This window comes from Mesoplodon mirus, assembly GCF_964341445.2.
Source record: "Mesoplodon mirus genome assembly, chromosome: 19".
NCBI classification, from domain to species: Eukaryota; Metazoa; Chordata; class Mammalia; order Artiodactyla; family Ziphiidae; genus Mesoplodon; species Mesoplodon mirus.
In genome coordinates this window covers 56,937,321-56,958,238 of record NC_138995.1, presented here as the reverse complement: position 1 = coordinate 56,958,238, position 20,918 = coordinate 56,937,321, and the positions used below count along the sequence as shown (strand labels likewise).

At 42.6% G+C, this 20,918-nt stretch overlaps 1 protein-coding gene across 4 annotated transcripts in view; it reads right to left on the bottom strand.

Annotated features, from left to right (window-relative positions):
* Window positions 1–20,918, bottom strand: part of ARHGAP35 (Rho GTPase activating protein 35) — a 122,661-nt gene that overhangs the window by 88,787 nt on the left and 12,956 nt on the right. The window contains exon 1 of one of the 4 annotated variants that reach the window (XM_082606265.1): window positions 13,038–13,212. The exons of 2 other annotated variants lie outside the window; for them this stretch is intronic. The gene's annotated coding sequence lies outside the window, so the exon portion shown is untranslated. Of the gene's footprint in view, window positions 1–9,276; window positions 9,554–13,037; window positions 13,213–20,918 lie in introns of those variants that run through there. One more of the 4 variants, XM_082606267.1, reaches the window with a different exon arrangement.

The following is a 20,918-nucleotide window of genomic DNA, read 5'->3' as shown; positions in this document are numbered from 1 at the left end:
TGCATTATTCTATAAATTGCCAGTCCTAAAGCAGACTACTGCTAGTAATAAAAATTATGCCACATGTATGAACTTTTTAAAGAACGGTTGGTCTTATTTTATTTAATTCACCTGGACTGAAGACAAGAACAATGGTCACAGAGAAGCATAACAGAACAACTTCTAAATCCAGCAAATCTTAGTAGGGAACAATTTGAATTCACAGATTAAAGAACTTATTTAGGACTCACACTAGTAAACTGATACTTATATTTCTCCTTTCCATTTTCTACCCTCCACACTTACTTATATACTTGCCTTGCTTCAAATAAAGTTAAAAGCAGAGGTCTGAGAGAAATGGAAAATGAACAGTTACAAGACAGAACATGGGAAGGAGCCTGGAATTAGCACAAAATCACGCCTTAGGCTCAATTCATCATATTTGAAAATCTGCTAAATTGAGGTGTTTATCCCTATCTTCTAGAGGTGATGGATTTATGAATTAATACATTTAACACAAAATGGATTTTCTGAATGAGATGTTACGCGTAGGCACTATTAACAAAAACGTGTTATGAAAAATATTTCTTACTCAAATATTTATCACCTCACTATCTGAAAAGCATATTTCAGGTTCCTACTTTGAGGCTAGGAAAGGAGGTATGATAGAAAAAGGATACGAGCAGAGCTTCTGTTCTATTTCTTGACCTGGGTTGGTTACACGGGTAGGGTATTCACTTCATAATTGTTCAGACTGTACATGCTTTACACACTTTTCTCTACAGTTTTTAAAAAAGGATACAATTCAGAGAAATGAAGAAACACAGGTTCACATAGCTAGGAAGTAGAGCTGGGATTTGAACACACGCCTCTCTCAACCACTGGGATACATTCTCTTCCTTGTATACTAGGCCTCTGCCTGGGGTCCTGTCAAACAGGTGACTCTAATCCTCACGTACCAATGAGAAGAACAGTTAAGGAGCAGTGCCCTGGAGGGCCCCGGATGTAACTGGCAGATCTTCAGGGCTATGGAGAAGGCTGAACAGGTGGAACACCAGACCTTCCGGCCTTAAAACAGAGCAACTCAATTTGATCTATTTTATATGTTGGGATTCCACATATAAAGAAAAAATTTTTTTCAACTTCTGTAGTTTTTTAAAAAGCTCAAAAAACTTCATGGTTCAAAAACCAATTTAATAAACAGACATTTGGTGGTCTAATTCCCAAGATTTTGCCAAGAGACGAGTCAAAAAGAGTCTCCTGTCTGTCCCCCAAAGGCTCCCTTCTCTTCTCATTCAGGAAACTTATGCAGATTAGTGACTACCTAGACAGAGAGAAGGGAAACAACTCGGCTAGTAAGGGATGGTGCCCCGTCTGACAGGCCCAGGTCAAACACCTCCCCAGTCCCCCAGGCCTGTCCTCCTGCTCTAACATGCTCTCCTGGCCAGAGAACTGGAACGGCAAGCATAAGGTATGTATGGTGGGAGAGGTCGGGGGCAAACCTGTTTTGCGGTGGGCCCTGTCACAATAAGGAGAGTCTAGACTTCATCCTCCGAGGAACTCCCAGGATTCTGAGCAAGAATGGCATAGTCACTCTGGGCTGAAAGAGGGAATTCTGAAAGCAATCTTTGTACTCTCCCCCTCCCTCCATATCTCTCTCTGCTATTTTACCCTCACCCTACTGGGTAAATGCTTTCTGTGTAAAGGCCACTTCAAACCTGGTCATAATAAGCACCATGAAAAACAACTGCTTATGACGGAAACGCTGACACAGTGGTGGTGTAAGATGCCCCTTTGAAAAGCCTTGTCAGGGCTCAGTCTTTGTAATTTAGTGGTGGCTCACAGGAAGTGCCTGAGAGCCAGATTCTTTCTGACTGTGCTCAAGGCCATAATTTCCTTCCCATACTTAAACCGATGACCCTGTGTCTCACTGTCAAGGGAGTCGGCCAAGGGGAAAGGGCAGATAAATAAGAAGCAAAATCTGAAGAAAACTGGCCAAAAAAAAAATTCCTAAGATTCTTCCTGGGATTAACAACTAAAAAGACTTCTAGATGAACCAATCTGTTGTCTCTCCAAATGAAAGCCCCTTGAATGCAGAGTTGTGGAGAGCTGCCAGCCAACTCCTTCAGGTAACAGATGAGGAAGCTGAAGAGGAAAAGGGAAGTCACAGAAGCTGCCATCAGACCTGTGCTAGGGCCTCTCCCGCCTCTCCCCACTCCACCCCACCCCAGGGCTGTTTCTACACACCACTCTCTGCCATGGGTGGTGGCAGAGACGATAAGGTTAATGAAATCCGAGAATCAAAATGATCAGGAAGGGGACAAAAACAACCTCTGTCCCTCATCATATGTATACTTTCATGAGCTTCTGCTGTATGTTCCATATAGCACCTATCTACTACCCATTACTTCAAGATAAATTTCAAACTATAAAAGTAACATGTCCTGGTGAGGAGTCCAAAAATAACTAAGAAAACACTTGTAGTCATATAAGGAATTTAATAAATGGCATTTTCTATAAAATGCTAGCTTCATGATTTTCCCTTAGATAACAGACCAGAATAGTAACTAGTTCCTCCTTATCAACCACCATTCCTTGAAAGTCCTCGGCCAGTAATTTTCATGAAAACTAATGAGTCATCTCTTACCACTACTTCAGCCCTCATACTTAAGAAGGAAAACAGGTTCAACCTACTCTTCCATGACAGCTGTCCTACCTACAAGAGGAAATCACCTTGACCTCATGTATTTGGCTGCTATTCAGAAAACAATGTCTCTGAATTCAAATTATCAAAAATATACTTACATTAGGTAACAACATACCTTTCTCAGTTACCTGTGCACAGAACGCTCACACTGTTTCATCCCAACATAAACCCAATGACTGTTTCCCTCATTGACCTCACCTCCCACTCCCCAGGTTACACATGGCCCTGGGAACATATCACAGCTACTTTCTTTTGGAAAAGTCTTAAAATCGGTGTACAAGAAATAGCTACTGATTTCTAACTCACACTAGAAAGAACGGAATAGAAAAATATACCACCATTTTAAAACCTTGTCAGCAGACTGACTTTAACTACCTAGAACATCAGCTATGCTTAAATGAAAGCTTCTCTAACATGGCTAACGTGACTACTATAGTCTGCAGAAGGGAGAGAGGGTTTGGTAACAAAGAGAGGTGACTCACCCAAGCTCCTTCACTTTCTGCACGTATCTTCCCAACTCCTCAGACCACTCACTTGCTCCTGCAATCCAACTGCTATTTCACCTTTCTGCTCAGAAAACCCACTGTGTTTAAGAGAGCCTGTCAGGGGCTTAATTTTGGTGTCCATACAGGATGATCCCTCTGGCTATCAACTCCCCTAAACAGCACAGGTGTCATCCTGTAAACTTATATAACGTGTCTATACCAAAATGCTCTGTCAAACACACCAGCCCTTCAGGTCTTCCTCATTAAGGACATCCTGAGTTACACTTGGATGAAGAGATGATATACACTTACCTGAGCCTTTTTGCCCAGTGAAGAATCTTACACAATACATATACGGTATGGTGGGATTTCTCTCACTGTTTTTTTTTTTTTGGATGGGGGGCGGGCGGGGGTGGTTGTAATAACTTGTCAGTCCTTGAATGTATATATTCCTCCACTGTCTTATTTAAAACATTAGAGCAGACCATTTCAAAGATGACGATTAAAATCTATGTAACCATGGCTTGCCAAGTCTTATAATTACATGAGTTAAAAAACTTAAGCTACTGAACTCCATTTTCCATATTGACTATCTAACAAAAGCTCAACTCAACCAGTTGAATCATGAGAACTAAAAGCCTAGTCAGGAGCAATCAAAAGGCAATTGAGCTTGAAAGCTGTATGTCCACATTCCACACAGTTAAGGCTTCAGTACACCAATGGCCTGGACAGGGCTAGAATGTGTTTGATACAGCCTTTTCACACCCCTTCTTGATTCCTCCTCCAAAACCCATATTCCTACAGGCGCAAACCACACTCTACAATCTAATACAGTAAAACCAGTGTTGTCTGGAGTCACAAAGTTTTATATGTGCTTGTTTCTAATTAAAGACCATTCGATTTTAAGAACTTAATAAAAAGGCCATAAACCTGTATCATTCCACAAGAATGCCAAGAATGCTAAGTACCTAAATAATATTCTTCCAAAGTGACCTTTATTAAGGGCTGCCTCTACTACTTTGCCAACTAACACGTCAGGAGGCAGAAACATTCCTACCTATCACAGGCTACTCAACTCCGTTTTAAAAAGCAAAGTCGGGGTTTCCCTGTTGGCACAGTGGTTAAGAATCCGCCTACCAATGCAGGGGACATGGGTTCGAGCCCTGGTCCGGGAAGATCCCACATGCCACGGAGCAACTAAGCCCGTGCACCACAACTACTGAGCCTGCGCTCTAGAACCTGCAGGCCACCACTACTGAAGCCCATGTGCCTAGAGCCTGTGCTCCGCAACAAGAGAAGCCACTGCAATGAGAAGCCGGTGCACCGCAACGAAGAGTAGTCCCCACTCGCCGCAACTAGAGAAAGCCCGCTCACAGCAAGGAAGACCCAACGCAGACAAAAATAAAATAAATTCATATATATATATATATATATATATATATATATATATATATAAAACAGCAAAGGCAAGTGAAAAGGCCTTCCTCAAGTAACCAAAGCAACTCAAATTCCTACAGCGAAAAGTACTAGTACAAACAGTCTTTAAAGTGGCAAAATCAAAGTTTAAAAAACCACTTACAGTGCCTGCAAATGATTCAGAAGAATTCTGAGAAAGGTAATATCAACATTTTAGTGGAAGAACACTTGGAGAGTAGCCAAGAGGCCTGGACTTTCTCCCTAACTAGGTCATTAAATCTCACAGAGGGGAGGGGAGGGGAGGGGAGGGGAGGAGAGGAGAGGAGAGGGGAGGGAGGGGAGGGGAGGCACACACAGACACAAACTAGTTAAATGGCATATAACAGCCAAGCTGTCTTGACAGCTTTCTTCCGTCAGCAGGATCCCTGGACAATGATGTTCTTCAAGGAGACAGGTAGGTCTCTTGGGGCTAATGATAACCTAAGTGCATGCAATTATAATCAGACTGATAACAATCAACCCCTACCCTTGGAACAGACACTCAAATTCAACAGCTGAGAAAGAAAACATATCTGCATCCAGGGAAGCTACATCCCTACAGCATCAAGTGTTCCTTCCCACCCTACTCTTGCTCTCTGCAATCCATACTCTGTAGAGTAGCAAATTATCTTTTTAAAGTACAGATCTGTTCTTGCTGATCTCCTGCTTACAACCCCTCAGAGCTTCCCTCTGCCCTTCTAATAAAACCCCAAATTCTTATACATCCCTATGTGATCTCATCTCCACCATTCTACTTCTTTCTCACTGGACTCTAACCACTGTGGCCTTTATTCAGTTCTCTGGGTGCCCCTATTCACTTATTCTCATTCAACCATTCAACAAAAAAAATACTAAGCCTTTGTAAATTACCTACTATTGTGCCAGGCACTACACTAGGCACTACACTAGGCACTGGGGATACGGCAACGAACAAAAGAGACAAAGATCCTTGCCCTCCTGGAGTCATATTCTAACAAAGGGTAACAGACAATATACTCTTCTCTGTATCACCAGAACTGAAAGCCTGCAAACTACATTTCCCAGACCCCTTTGCTAGCTGGCTTCCTGTTAAGAATCTGCCAAAGGCTAGAGACTGGATGGCAGGAAGAGGGATACAACACTTTTCCTGCTTCTGGTTATGTCTGCAGCAGCAACGAGCAACTGTGGAGGACTGCAGGCAGCTGCACCCACACCGCAGGTTCTAGCGGCATCAGCGGAGCACTGGGTTCTGGGTTCCTGCTGAACGGTGGCAATATGGCTCCAAGCTCACCTGTGAGTGCAGACTCCTGGGCTCCAGCCCAAAGGCAGCTTTCTGATCTTTGGCTAAGAACCCCCTTCTCCCTTGTGCTCCCCCCCCCACACCTCCTTTCCTCCTTTTGCTCCTCCAGCCCTTCCACCACCTCTGTAACACATCCCTCTCTGCTTGAAGTATCTAGAGCGGTTCCCACTTTCCCGATTGGACAATAACTGATCCAACAGCAGATAATGAAGAAATAAAAACAGTAAATATCAACTAAATGAAAAATAAAACATAAAATGGTGAAAGAAGGAAGACCACCGATTTTTTTTAATTTCATAAAATGAAATCCTAGAAAATGTCTCCCTAGGTATATTACAGTGTCATTTTTGAGTTCTAAAGATTAAAATGCTAGGTCTTCCCTGGTGGCGCAGTGGTTGAGAGTCCGCCTGCCGATGCAGGGGACACGGGTTCGTGCCCCGGTCCGGGAAGATCCCACATGCCCAGAGTGGCTGGGCCCGTGAGCCATGGCCGCTGAGCCTGCGCGTCCGGAGCCTGTGCTCCGCAACGGGAGAGGCCACAGCAGTGAGAGGCCCGCGTACCGCAAAAAAAAAAAAAAGATTAAAATGCTAGTTTAGCTGTATATTTATTTAGGTGTACTTTTTTTTTTTTTTTTAAAGGAAGTCAGTATCGCTTCTCTCTTTGACTTACTGAGTTTCTAGGGAATAGAGAGAATCCTTCTATGTTTCCTTCTATGTCTCCCCAGAACCTCACACACAGGAGGTACTTCTTAGATGTCTGGTGTCTGACTGATGTCTGTTATACAGCTGTGGGATTCACAGAGACTGGGGGTGAAGGCCAAGCAAATAGCCTAGTTCTAAAAAGCAACTTGAATACAAATCTCATCCAAAGCACTCAACAAAGGATTCCAAAGCTCTTTCAAGTCCTGAAATGCAGCCACTAGGGAAGGAAGGCGGAGGAGTTCAATTGGCACATGAGGCAGGGACTTTTGCCTCCTCTTTGCCGAAGCCACCCTCAAACCTCTACTTCTGATGAGGGTCTCTATTTTTTTGTTAAACATCTAGCTGAAAACCCCATTACAAAAAACTGCCCAGAACACAGTTCACCTTTCTTAGCAGGATGAAGAACTGAATCAATCCAGAGCAGATGCAAGCCTCCAGCTCCTGAAAGTCCGTGTTTTCAACCTGCTCAGAGGCCACTTAGACAGTCTTATCTTAAATTCAATTTCAGGTATTATTTTAAACCTAGATAAGGGTAAGAAGTGCTAGAGAGTGTACATTTTTTAAAAGGCTAAATAAAAACCCAGTAACTCCGGAGGTTAACAATTATTAAAACCACACCTATGGCCCTTCATCACATCATCTGCTGACCCAGTTTTCCATTAACAAAAAAATGTTTCATGAAAGGGAAACCTTAGAGAAGATATAACCTCCAACCAGAGCACAAAGAAGCTTGATTCTCACTGATTTCCAGGCTGACTGATGAAACTGGGCCATCAGCTGTTGTCATTTTCATACTTCATCTGCCAACAAACCTAACAGATAAATGCTTTAACATTTTTAGCTAGTCCATTATTACTTCTAACAACCTTACCACAGGAAACCATGCTGTACAACCCAATATAAACATTTTCCAAGTGTTAGGCGCAATAAATTCCTTTCAGAGACTGGAAAATGAAAAGGCCTGATAAAATGGGATTTACTGAATGCCTCATAGATAATCAACTCTCAACAAAATGGAATATACAAAAATGTATCTAGCAATTACCACAGGAGATCACACCTTTCTCTGATAATTAAGCCAGCACTTCACAGTGAGGGGCTTCAGGCTCATCACTTATTTAACATTTACTGAAGGCCTTCTTGGGGCCAGGTGAGAAATAAAAGGACAGCGCAGGAGTCCCATGCCAACATGAAGTCTTCCCACTGCACAGTATGTGGCGTAAATGATGGAACAGAAAATGCACTAGAATTGGCTTTAAATACACACACACGCCTACACTAGTTGTTTTCCCATTTAGTCATCTCTCTTTCATACAAGTAATAATAGCAAATATTCATGAGCCAGGCACAGTACCAAATAAACAACATACATATGTGATTTCATTTCATTTTTCACAATAACCCAAGTCAGGTACTATTATAATCCCCATTTTACAGATGAGAAAACAGCCTCAGAGAGGTCAAGTGACTCATTCTAAATCACCCAACTTCGTGTGGCCCTAGCTGCCTGCTTCTGAAGCCTATGCACATGGCTTAACCCCAACACTGCAGTGTTGCAAAGACTGAATGAACAAAAACAGCTGTGCAGCTTGAGCTTTCTGGAGAAAAGAGAAGCTACGATCGCTATAATCCATTTGCTCTTTCAGCAGAGCTCTCCACTATAAGAGGAACAGGCTTTTATCTACCTCGAGGCAGAACTTTAATAATATACTCCCCATAAAAATGTGTGTGCACCTTATGTTGCTCAAAGTACTATTACATACCTTGTCTCACGGCTTCTTAAACCCACTGGGGAAGGGAAAGTAGGTCAGGATTCAATATGCCGTCTCCTCAGTGGGCACACTGATGTCACCCAAGACTCAGAAGAAACAGAATGTCTCTCGTGGTTTTAACCACAAAGACCATTTCCAAAATGAGACTTGATGGAAAATGGTTGTCTTTAAACTTCAGTAATTTGCAATTAAGAATTAATATGACTTCAGTCATCTGAGCATTAAATTGTGAGAAAACACTAACTTGCACCTTTCTTCAGTTCTCGAACAATGTAAGAGAGAAGATGCTATAAGTTTCTGCCCTTGAATTTAACCTCATTTTTTCCCCTCAACCCATTGCAAAAATTGATTTCTACTCACACAGCAAGTACACCTGAAAAGTCACCAAAAAAAAAAAGAAGTAATTATCTGACTCCACTATTTATAGAAATACTCTTTCAAGGCTCTGGAAGAAGCATCTTCCTTACTGATCAGACAGCTGTGTTCGTATGAATCCTGAGGGGGTTGGCCCCCAATAAGGACAATCATAAAATTAAATTCTATGGAAAGAAAGCCAGTCTCAAATTTAAAGGAATTAAAATATCTAAACTAAAAAATCAGCGGGTAGGTAAAAATTCATCTTTTATCTCCATCCCAAGAACTCACAAACAGCAGAATAAGACGTAACACAGGGGACAGCAGGAAAGGATGATGGAAGTCTTTCCTTTCACCAAAAGCGAGAAACAACAGCATAGTGTAAACAAAATCAATTCCATTTAAAGTTTCAAGGAAAAAAAGAAGAGAAACATCTCAAAGAATGAATCAAAAGTGACATTTTATTCATAAATCAGAGCTATCTTAGAAATTTCACAGCATTGCTTAACACTCAAAGACTCTAACCTCACGCTAAGAATCTCACCTTATCAGGTCATTTTTGACAAAATTCACCAGATATAAAAGGAATCTTGACTTTATCCATGAGCTTCCGAATTGTGTAGAAAATGATTTCCCTTGAAACCCACAGGCAATGGATTGCATCCTAATTGCATCATTTGCTCTCTGTTTTGAGGGTTCTGGGACAATTTTAAAGACAAGGGAGTTGTGCTTTAAAATTTTCATCCTAGGGGTTTCCCTGGTGGTGCAGTGGTTGAGAGTCCGCCTGCCGATGCAGGGGACACGGGTTTGTGCCCCAGTCCGGGAAGATCCCACATGCCACGGAGCGGCTGGGCCCGTGAGCCACGGCCGCTGAGCCTACGCGTCCGGAGCCTGTGCTCTGCAACGGGAGAGGCCACAACAGTGAGAGGCTCGCGTACCGCAAAAAAAAAAAAAAAAAAAAAAAAAAAATTTCATCCTAACCACAAAATGCAAGCACTTGAAGAAAAACTGTCTCCTGAATTTATGGTCAAAAGCCCCATATCGTAGAGAAGTTTGATTTTCCCCAACATGCAGCTTTCACCAGCATGAAATTGCATTTAAGAATTTAAGAGACAGGGCTTCCCTGGTGGCGCAGTGGTTACGAATCCAACTGCCAATGCAGGGGACACGGGTTCGAGCCCTGGTCCAGGAAGATCCCACATGCCGCGGAGCAACTAAGCCCGCGCGCCCCAACTACTGAAGCCCGCATGCCTAGAGCCTGCACTCTGCAACGAGAAGCCACCACAATTAGAAGCCCACGCACAGCAACAAAGACCCAACACAGCCAAAAATAAATAAATAAAGAATTTAAGAGACAGCCTGAAATCTTTAGGGGGAAAAAAAACAGAACTCAAATAAAAGGCTGAAGCAAACCTAATGTAGAAAAAACTCAGAAACATTTATAAGTAAATGTACTCTCCTCAAATACATTTTTAGTTGGGGAAGATGGTATTACAAATCTATATCCCAATCCTGTTAAGGGATTCACTTATAATGGAAAGAATTAAGTGCCTGACTCTACCTAAACCCTGGGATCATTAGTTCATACTCCTACTGGTGCAAAAAGCCTCTATTCAATCTTCCTATGTTAATGTGCTTACAATATGGCATGAAAACCTCACTGGGGATTGGCTAATGTAAAAATGCTGGCAGTGACCTTCATACACATTTTAAACATTTTTAATCTGTTTAAGTTATAGGTCAAAGACAGGGGGGTGGAGGGTACTCAAAATATTGATAAATAAGAAAGAGCACTTTATAATCTTCACAGCACTTTCTCATTTAATCCTCACAACAATCCCAAGCAGAGATTGGTGCCCCATCCTCCTGATCACAGAATTTTAAGGCTGATGAAGGGACTAACCCACCCAATACATTCTACTGGAACAGAAGCAGGGGGCCTTGTCTGGTTGTTCCCTACCATATTCTCATAGCAGATGCTCATCAACAGCATCACTATTACATATTCAAAAAGCCCAGCCCACTTTCCAGAGAAGATAACCCCAGTCCAGAAGTGATATGACCTGGCCAAGGCCATAATGCTGGCTACCTATTCCCCACACTCCTGCTTCCTAATTCAGGGTGGGTTCTTCTCCCTACCCAGGCTGTCACTGAGGCTATAAAAGGGTTTCCCAAACTCCCTCCCAGAACTCAGAACTCACACTGGCATCTGATCATTTTTTCTGTTTTCAGTAATTTTTTTTTGCGATACGCGGGCCTCTCACTGTTGTGGCCTCTCCCGTTGCGGAGCACAGGCTCCAGACGCGCAGGCTCAGCGGCCATGGCTCATGGGCCCAGCCGCTCCGTGACATGTGGGATCTTCCCAGACCGGGGCACGAACCCGTGTCCCCTGCAGTCGGCAGGCGGACTCTCAACCACTGCGCCACAGGGAAGCCCTTCAGTAATTTTTTTAAACATCTTTATTGGAGTATAATTGCTTTACAATGGTGTGTTAGTTGCTGCTTTATAACAAAGTCAATCAGTTATACATATACATATGTCCCCATGTCTCTTCCCTCTTGCGTCTCCCTCCCTCCCACCCTCCCTATCCCACCCCTCTAGGTGGTCACAAAGCACGGAGCTGATCTCCCTGTGCTATGCGGCTGCTTTCCACTAGCTATCTATTTTACGTTTGGTAGTGTATATATGTCCATGCCACTCTCACTTTGTCACAGCTTATCCTTCCCCCTCCCCATATCCTCAAGTCCATTCTCTAGTAGGTCTGTGTCTTCATGACCTTTTTTTTTTTCTCAGATTCCATATATATATGTTAGCATACGGCATTTGTTTTTCTCTTTCTGACTTACTTCACTCTGTATGACAGACTCTAGGTCCATCCACCTCACTACAAATAACTCAATTTCGTTTCTTTTTATGGCTGAGTAATATTCCATTGTATATATGTGCCACATCTTCTTTATCCATTCATCCGATGATGGACACTTAGGTTGCTTCTGTTTTCAGAATTTTAACCTGTATCTTTTTCCTCCCTTTAGCAGATATAAGGTTCCATCTTATGCATCATTCTTCACTTTAGTGCCTAACTCCATACAAAGGACTGTGCCTCTGGAGGACAAAAGATGAATGAGAGTGAGTGCTTTCAAGGGATGTATAAGCTGATGACAATTAAGAAAGGCAGCATCGGGCTTCCCTGGTGGCGCAGTGGTTAAGAATCCGCCTGCCAATGCAGGGGACATGGGTTCGAGCCCTGGTCCGGGGAGATACCATATGCCGCAGAGCTACTGAGCCCACAACTACTGCGCCACAACTACTGAGCCCGCGCACCTAGAGTCCATGCTCTGCAGCAAGAGAAGCCACCGCAATGAGAAGCCTGCACACAACAATGAAGAGTAGCCCCTGCTCTCTGCAACTAGAGAAAGCCCACGTGCAGCAACAAAGACCCAATGCAGCCAAAAATAAATAAAAATAAATAAATTTAAAGAAAGGCAGCATCAGGAAGAAGCTCTGAAGCACAGAGAACTGGACCTGCAAATTATGGGAGAAAGGAGAGTCTAGGCAGAGGGACCAACATGAGGTGATAAAACCTTAAAACATGTCTGGAAGAAAACAAATGATTCAGCCTCATTGGAAGTTACAGTAGAGGGAAGAGGAGGCTGAGTGATGACCTAGAATCAGTCTGTGGAATATGTGGGCAAGAAGCTGGCATTTAATTCTTCAGGTGGATTCTTACTCCCTCTGATACCTCTCTTCCTTTCCTACTTGCCCCAGTTCCTCCCAGCTTGAAGAATAAATAAATAGATAAGGGTAGCACCCAAAAGCTTTTGAGTATTCACTCTATATCCTCCTCACGTTCTTTTTATTTGGAAAAGTTCTCTCAGTAATATCTTACTATAATGGATAATTTCAGATCAAGGGTACCAATTGTGACTCTATACTGACCTAATAATAGGTCAATTAACCAATTCTTAATCATTTGGCAGTTAAGGATCCCTTTGACAATCTGATGAAAATATGGACCCTCCCTCTCAGAAAAATGCACTTACACAAAAAAATTCAGGAACCCAGGTTAAGAACCTTTCGCTAGTAAAAATTATGGAACAAACAGGACTAACCAAAAAAAAAAAAAAAAAAAGACATAATCGCAGTTTCTAATACTAACCAGGAGTACCCAATTCCTCCCATTCACATATGTAGAATCTCTCTTCTGAGTGATGTAGTAATTATCTTTAGTGAATAAATAAAATGAGAGAATTTCTCCAAGTTTTATAATCTCCATCAGCTAGTAACAAAACAGCTTCTACTTACTGGGCTTGACTACGTCGTTCAGGCCCTCGGCAAGGCGGCTGATAGGCAGCATATAATGCTAAAGTCCGACATAATAGTTATATCTCAGAGGAAACCGAAGCTCAGAGGGATCAACTGACCTGACTCAAGGCTACTCAGCTGGCAAATGGCAGAGCTGGGTTTAGAACTCGGGCATTTTGACTTCCAAAGGCCATCTATACTGCCTCCCAGCAAAAAGGACCTTGTCACCATATTGATTATGGGGAGTGATCAAAAGATACTGCCCTCTCCTACTACGCAAACAGTCCAGTCAAAGGTTCCAGTCCAGTATTACACACCCTACGTACAGGTGGCCAATAAATGCGTGCTGAGTGACTATGGGCAAAGAGAACCTTGTCCACAGAAGGGGGGAAACGGTGTCAACAGTCTTTAAAAGAGTTCCACGTGAATGCGTGTGTCACAGCTTGGACCTCAGTCACTGTTGTATTTCCAACTGCCTCTCCAGCTCGTCAATGACCCTAAGCACCTCATCTATGTTACACCCCTGCATGCAATAATTGCGGCAAGCAGGGGCTACTCATCGTTGTCGTGTGCGGGCTTCTCATTGCGGTGGCCTCTCCTGTTGCAGAGCACAGGCTCTAAGTGCACAGGCTTCAGTAGTTATGGGTGGCAGGCTCTAGAGCGCAGGCTCAGTAGTTGTGGCGCACGGGCTTAATTGCTCCGTGGCATGTGGGATCTTCCCGGACCAGGTCTTGAACCCGTGTCCCCTGCATTGGCAGGTGGATTCTTAACCACTGTGTCACCAGGGAAACCCCAACGGTGAAATTTCAATAAAATAAAGTCTGGATAATTTTCCCTTCATGTTCCTATTCTACCCCGTACACATCTTCCAAGACTATAGCCATGACACTACACGACAGTTGTTCCCATGAGACTATTAGCTACCATTTCTGAGCGCTTACGTTGTATATCACTGAAAGCCTATTTAAGGCCAGAACCTAGTCATTTTCATCTTTTTTTTTTTTTTTTTTTGCAGTATGCGGGCCTCTCACTGTTGTGGCCTCTCCCGTTGCGGAGCACAGGCTCCGGACGCGCAGGCTCAGCGGCCATGGCTCACGGGCCCAGCCGCTCCGCGGCATGTGGGATCTTCCCGGACGGGGGCACGAACCCGTGTCCCCTGCACCGGCAGGCGGACTCTCAGCCACTGCACCACCAGGGAAGTCCCCATTTTCATCTTTATATGACCACTGCTCAGCTACTTAGACCTAGCAAAGTAGTAATCATATTTCAAATACAAAGACATTTTTACTAAACAATGAGAGAATACATGAAGGCTTAAGAGCCATAAACCAAGCTTCCAAAAAGAAAACTTAACACACTCCTCCCTCCCTTAGATGTTCAACAGTAGACGCCTCCAAATAAATATCAGGGAAAAACAAAACGCAGTGCCCAATCTAAAACGGTGAAATAAAAGGGAGACAAAATGAGGCCATGGGTGTCAGTGTTACTCTAAACCAGTAGTTCTAATCTTTTTTGGGTCAGGGATTCCTTTGAGAATTAAAAGAAAGCTACAGATCCTCTCTTCACAGAAAATAAACAGAACCAAAATCCAGCACATACTCTTGACAGCATCATGGATATTCCCCGATCTCAATCCCTTAAGGGTCCATAGACCCTTGAGTTCGTAACTTTTCCTTAGAATCCGCATCTCTAAGCCCCGTCTAACTAGATGCAACCCAAATTCATCAACCTTTTTGTTCGTTTGAGGTCATACCGACATAAGGGAAACTGAAGACAGAGGTAATAGCTTTAGCACTGGCAATGTCTCACCACTGCGCACCGCAACGAAGGGCGCTACTCTCGCTACCTGATTCATGTTATTATGCCACAGTAAAAAACTGTGGGGTAAGCATGTTCGTTCTCCCCCAAATAGAATGTCAGAAATTCAAAAGCAGGCGTCGTATCTGACAATATTAATTATCTAGATAATGGTTTACTTAAAGAACAGATTTAAAACAACCTACGTGTTATCTCTTAGTGTAAAGTGAGATATAAATTAATGTAGTGCAGGAAAAGATAGTCTGGTACATAACTAGCAGATTTTAAAACAAAATATTTTCCTGAATTGGACCCCTGGGAGCTTGAAATACAAGACTAAGTTTGTTAAAAATGTGCTTTCTCATCTCTATAGTCCTGATTTCTCTCTCTATGGCAGGGATTTGGCCATCTATGGTATATATGCCACTATACAGCAAAGTACAGCCACCATCCCCCTAAAGGAATGAGGGAAACTGCCAGTGGGGTCTGAGAGGGTGACGGGGTGTGAGTAGGAGTCTTGTTTCTTGTTGTAAAGATATTTATTCAAGAAACATTTCCTGAACATGAATGATGCCTAGATTCCTGGGTTATATGCTTAGAGATAAAATGGCGAAAAGCACAGCCCCTGTCTTCAAGGTGTTAAGACGTAGTTGGATAAAGAGAGAAGAAAGCAGACAATCAGAACACAGAGTAGTAAGTACCACGTCAGGGATGAACTCAGGCAAGGGGCTGACCACTGCAGGTCAGGGGAGGCTTTCTGAGGGAAGTGAAATCTAAGGCAGACCTAAAGAATTAAAAGGAATTAGTTAAGTTTTGTGTTTTTGTTTTTTTGGTTTGTTTGTTTGTTTGTGGGGGTTGTTTTTGGTTTTGTTTTGGCTTTGGTTTTGGTTTGGTTTGGTTTGTTTGGGGGTAAGGGGCGGCAGGAAAATATACCATGAAAAAGAAAACAGTATATGAAAAGAGTCAGAAGCAAGGACCTCTGGAAGAGCTACAGTCATCCAACGTGGCTGGAACACTGAGTTTAATGAGGGAAGTGGACAGAGAAAAGGCAGAGGTCCCAGAAGGCCCTTATAGAATCTAAATTTATGTAAACCCCACCCCGCTTAGTGAACCCACGGCCCTTAAATGCTCTTGCTCTTCCTGGCTTTTTCTTCAAACTTATTTCAGAATAATTTTAGACTTCCACGTGTCAAAACAAAGAAATTATCTCCAGTACAAAAAACTAAACTGCAGACTTTATTTGGGTTTCAGTTTTTCCATTAATTCTCTTTTCTGTTCCAGGATCCAATGCCACATTCCACTTAATTCAAAGACTTTAAAAAATTCCTTCCTTTACTCCTGAGCACCACAGTTTTATCATTTTTCATCACTCTATCCATGCCTCGCTAGGCCCCAACATCACCAGCCCACTTACAATGTAAATACTACATCATTTCAGAACAGAATGGAAGTTCCCAAAAACAAATGATTTGGAGTAGGGAAAACCATTAGGGATTCAAGGAAATTTAATAAAAACTAAATCAGTGACATCTTTACATGGGAAAAGCGTATGCACGTGAAACACACACACACACACACACACACACACACACACACACACACACACACACACACACACACACAGCCTCCCCCTTTACAAAAAGACCTTGGCCCATGGTGCTGCTTCCACTATGGAAGAGAAAAGAAATGACAGCAGATCCGTTTCTGCTTCTTTAGTCTTGCTAGCAAGTAATAAATCCTTAAATCTCTCTCTCTTCAAATACCCCAATCATCTCAAGAAGGAATCAAGCCAAAAACACCGGAACACCCGACTTATCCTCAAAACAAAATGCCAGCAAAATCATCTGGGATATGGAAGTGGAAAGAATGATGATTCATCCTCTTAGATGTTCACTAAGGACTCTAGTCATTAGGACAGAATTCCATTATGTCACAACAATCTTCATAAAGCTACCTGACCAATATTAGTCATACTTCTATTAAATGTATGACCCTTTCTATTATATTTATTTTAAGCCTCCATCTCCGAAAATTCCCAAACCTACAACAACCCTGGTGAATTTCAATTTGTAGAATCAAGGATGAATTCTTTGCAGAAATCACTGAAATGCCAATGAAAACTGGCAATTTTTTCTACAACTATAACACAATTCTTAAAAATGGCTACTCCTAGGAAGTAGAATTTAAGGAATATTTTAACTTTCTTTACATATTTCAGCTATTTATCTGAGGGCTATTTATCAAACATTCATTAAATACATACGAAGTATGGTCCTATGTCAGAGTTAGGAGAGGGAGGAAAAGAAGAATCTCTCCCTTGTGGAGGATACAGTCTACATCTGCACTCCCTAATGCTTTGCCCATTTAAAGGTTAATCAAAATTGAATACAATTTAAAATTCTGTTTCTCATTCCCACTAGCTACATTTCATGTAGAAACACGCGGCTGGTGGCCGTTGTAAAGGACAGAGGTGATTAGACAGGGCTGATCTAAAAGAAGCCCTGATGCTGATTCAGAGCTTGGAAGTAGAGAAAGGATCTGGGCAAGGTTTCTGGGAAGACATGCATCTGACATGGTTATTAAAGTGAGCATTCCAGGCTGGCTGATGACACACAACACATGCCACTGGCTTTCCCCCTGAACATCATGCAATACCAAAATTCCCAGGGCTATTCCCCAAAAATCAAAAGCAAATTTTTCAAGGAGGCATAACAGAAAGAATTGGGTAACAGGCTTTGATTGTATTTTGCTAAGACAAGATTAGATGAAAAAACTAAATTATAAAGTCCAATTAGGACCTCACTAAAAAGGAGGGGCAGAAAATGGAACTGGAATTAACTGCTAGATCATTCTGGAAATCTTTAACAGGTAAGCTAAACTAGGGATCAAGGGGACAAACGAAAGAATGTACCATGTTCATCCAAATACCCTTCAGTGGGAGAAACATTTCCCAATAATCAAGGTCAATAATTAAGGTGAAACTGCAGAGACAGAGAGAGAAAAGAGAGCACACACACAAAACCAGCCGGTAAAACTGTGTAACAATTTGGTACTTTCTAAGGGGCAGCTGTTTTTTTCTTACTCTCTTTTCTCTGAATCCACCTACATTACCTAAACACATGCTGCCCTCAGTCCCCTCATCTGTAAAATGGGCACAGGAATAGTACCAGTACCTATTTCCGAGGTCTGTTAACATGGATTCCTTGAGTTAATACATGTAAAGTGCATAAAACAGTGCCTAGCACATAGAAAGGACTCAAGAAGCATTGGCTATTATTACTGCAGGAGTCTCTGAGGACCTAGTTTCATTTGGTGGAGAGTAAAAGGATTTCCCTAGGGGTGAGCTCACAGGGAAGAGGGATATTGTATTGACTGTCATATTGGGAGAGGGGTTTTGAAAAGTCCCATCTGTCCCAAGCTGAGCGAGCTACACAGACATCTTCCAACCATGTCCTATGGGCTATTATAACACCCAAAGCCATGGGGGACAGCTGCCAGAACTTCGGCAAGCTTTAGGATTTAGCTGTGGACCCCTGATATCAGGACTTAGGATATCAAAGTCCAGTTTTTTTCAAAAATCCATCTTGGCTTACCAGCTGGACTATTCTATCCTTCATTCAGGCATTAATTAGGCACCAGTGACAAGTTAGGCACTTTATGAGGAAAAGTGAAAAACAAAAAAGAACAAATTCCTAGCTTTTTTTTTTTTTTTAAAAACAAATTCCTAGCTTTAAGAAGCAGAAGACAGGAATTCTCTGGTGGTCTAGGGGTTCGTACTCGGCGCTTTCACTGCAGTGGCCCGGGTTCAATCCCTTGTCAGGGAACTAAGATCCCACAAGCCATGGCAGCCCCCCCAAAAAAAGGAAAAAAGAAAAGAAGTAGTAGTAGAAGACAACTATTCTACTTCTAGGAATTTCTCCTCCAGGTATAATCTCACACGTGCAAAATGACATATATTCACGTTTCCCCCTACGGCACTGATTGCAAAAGCAAAGAACTGGAAACAAATCCAATATCCATCAACAGGAGACTGGCTAATTACAGTGTATCTGTGTAGTGGAATACCACGAGGCTGTAAAAAAAGAACAAGGAAGCTTCCTTTGTGCTAACACTGAACATCTCCCAAAATATTAAGTGGAAAAAAGGAAGATGCGGAACAGTAATCATAGTATGCTACTATTCATGTAAAGGGGGCGGGGGGGGAATGCATACATACTTCTATTTGCTTGTTTATATGTGCATAAAGTATCTCTGGAAGGAAAAAAAAAATCTCCGGTAGAACACTGATGTCTCCAAAGGGGACAAGTGGGTGGCTGGGGGACAGGGATAAGGGAACAGTATGGGTGTTTTGTGACTGCTGATTCAGAACCATACAAACATATCACTACACACACAAAAAAAGTGATATGTATAACATCACCAGCAAAGTGCTAATGGAACAGAGCTGAGGAAAAACCCCAGGAAGAAAGGTCTCAATAGTGTACACTTGAGAGGATGCTGAAGAATGAGCAGGAAATTCACCAATCAGAGGATAGGTAAGGGAACTCTCAAGAGGAACCAGCTTCATCAAAAACACAGAGGCAGAGCTTCTCTGGTGGTGCAGTGGTTAAGAATCCGCCTGCCAATGCAGGGGACGTGGGTTCGAGCCCTGGTCCAGGAAGATTCCACATGGCAGCAGAGCAACTAAGCCCAGGCACCACAACTGAGCCTGTGCTCTAGAGCCCGTGAGCCAAAACTACTGAGCCCACACACCTTAGAGCCTGTGCTCCACAACACGAGAAGCCACCGCAATGAGAAGCCCACGCACCACAACCAAGAGTAGCCCCCACTCCCTGCAACTAGAGAAAGCCCGCACAGCAACTAAGACCCAACACAGCCAAAAATAAATAAATAAATAAATAAATTAAAAAAACACACAGAGGCAGAAAAAGAACAGAGCGTGTTCTGGAGACTGGGAAGGCACGATGGGCCAAAGCGTATAAAGGATTCCATAGAACACACTAGTGATCTGGACTTAATCTTACAGACCATAGAAAAGCACCAAAGGTTTTAAAGCAGGGGAGCAACAGTCAGGTTTTTGTTTAGTGTCTCCAGTGACTTGTTGAGAATAAATGAGAGAGGAAAGAATGAAGAGGACACCTTTGTAGGAAACTTCTGCAATCAAGCACAATACCCTACTTCTCGGAATTCCCAGTGGCACAAAGCACAGGGGATTTCGCTTAACTGGCTTAATACTCAACTAATCATTTGAGAATAACAAGCTCTATCAACTGAACACTTACTATACGCCAAACATTTTTCATACATTACACCGGTTTCTCAAAACAACCCTGTGAGATAGCTATTAGTATCTTTACTTTACCCATGAGAAATCTAAGGCTCAGAGAAGAGCTTAAGGTGACAATAAATGGAGGAACTGAGACAGGTATCTGTCTATTTAATACCTGTCCACATACTACTCGTGTTGGCCTGTGGCAGTTTTCTCCAGTCTATGTAAAAATGAGAATTAGAAACATACACCTACGTATGTCCACGTAAAGCTGCCAACTTCCATGAAAACGGCTATCTTTTGGGAATTTCCTGGCCGTCCAGTGGTTAAGACTCTGCGCTTCCACTGCAGGGGTCCCTGGTTGGGGAACTAGGATCCCGAAAGCCTCGTGGCCAAAAAAGAGAAAATGGCTGTCTTCTATTCTAATAGTGGGTCCTTTTTCTTCAACGAAGTAGTTTCCCTTTCTTTCTTTTTTTTTAATGTCCTCCCTGATGAAACTAAAAATTGGTAAATTAATACTTTTTTTCCCACCGCCATATTGTCAACTGGTCTGTAAAAGCCAAGTCTGGAACTACTGCACTAATAATGACATTACAGAGCATTTACCATGACACAGGCGTGACCTTAAGCTTCTTAAACACACTATCTGTTTTAATTTGCACAGTGACCCTATAAGTAGACACTATGATATTCCCCTTTTTATAGATGAGGTGCCTGAACGCACCAAAGTTTAAGTGTGTTGTCTGAGGGTGCAGAGCTGGCAAGGGGTGGGACTGGGACTCGACCCGAGGCCATGCATCGTGATGGGAGAAAGA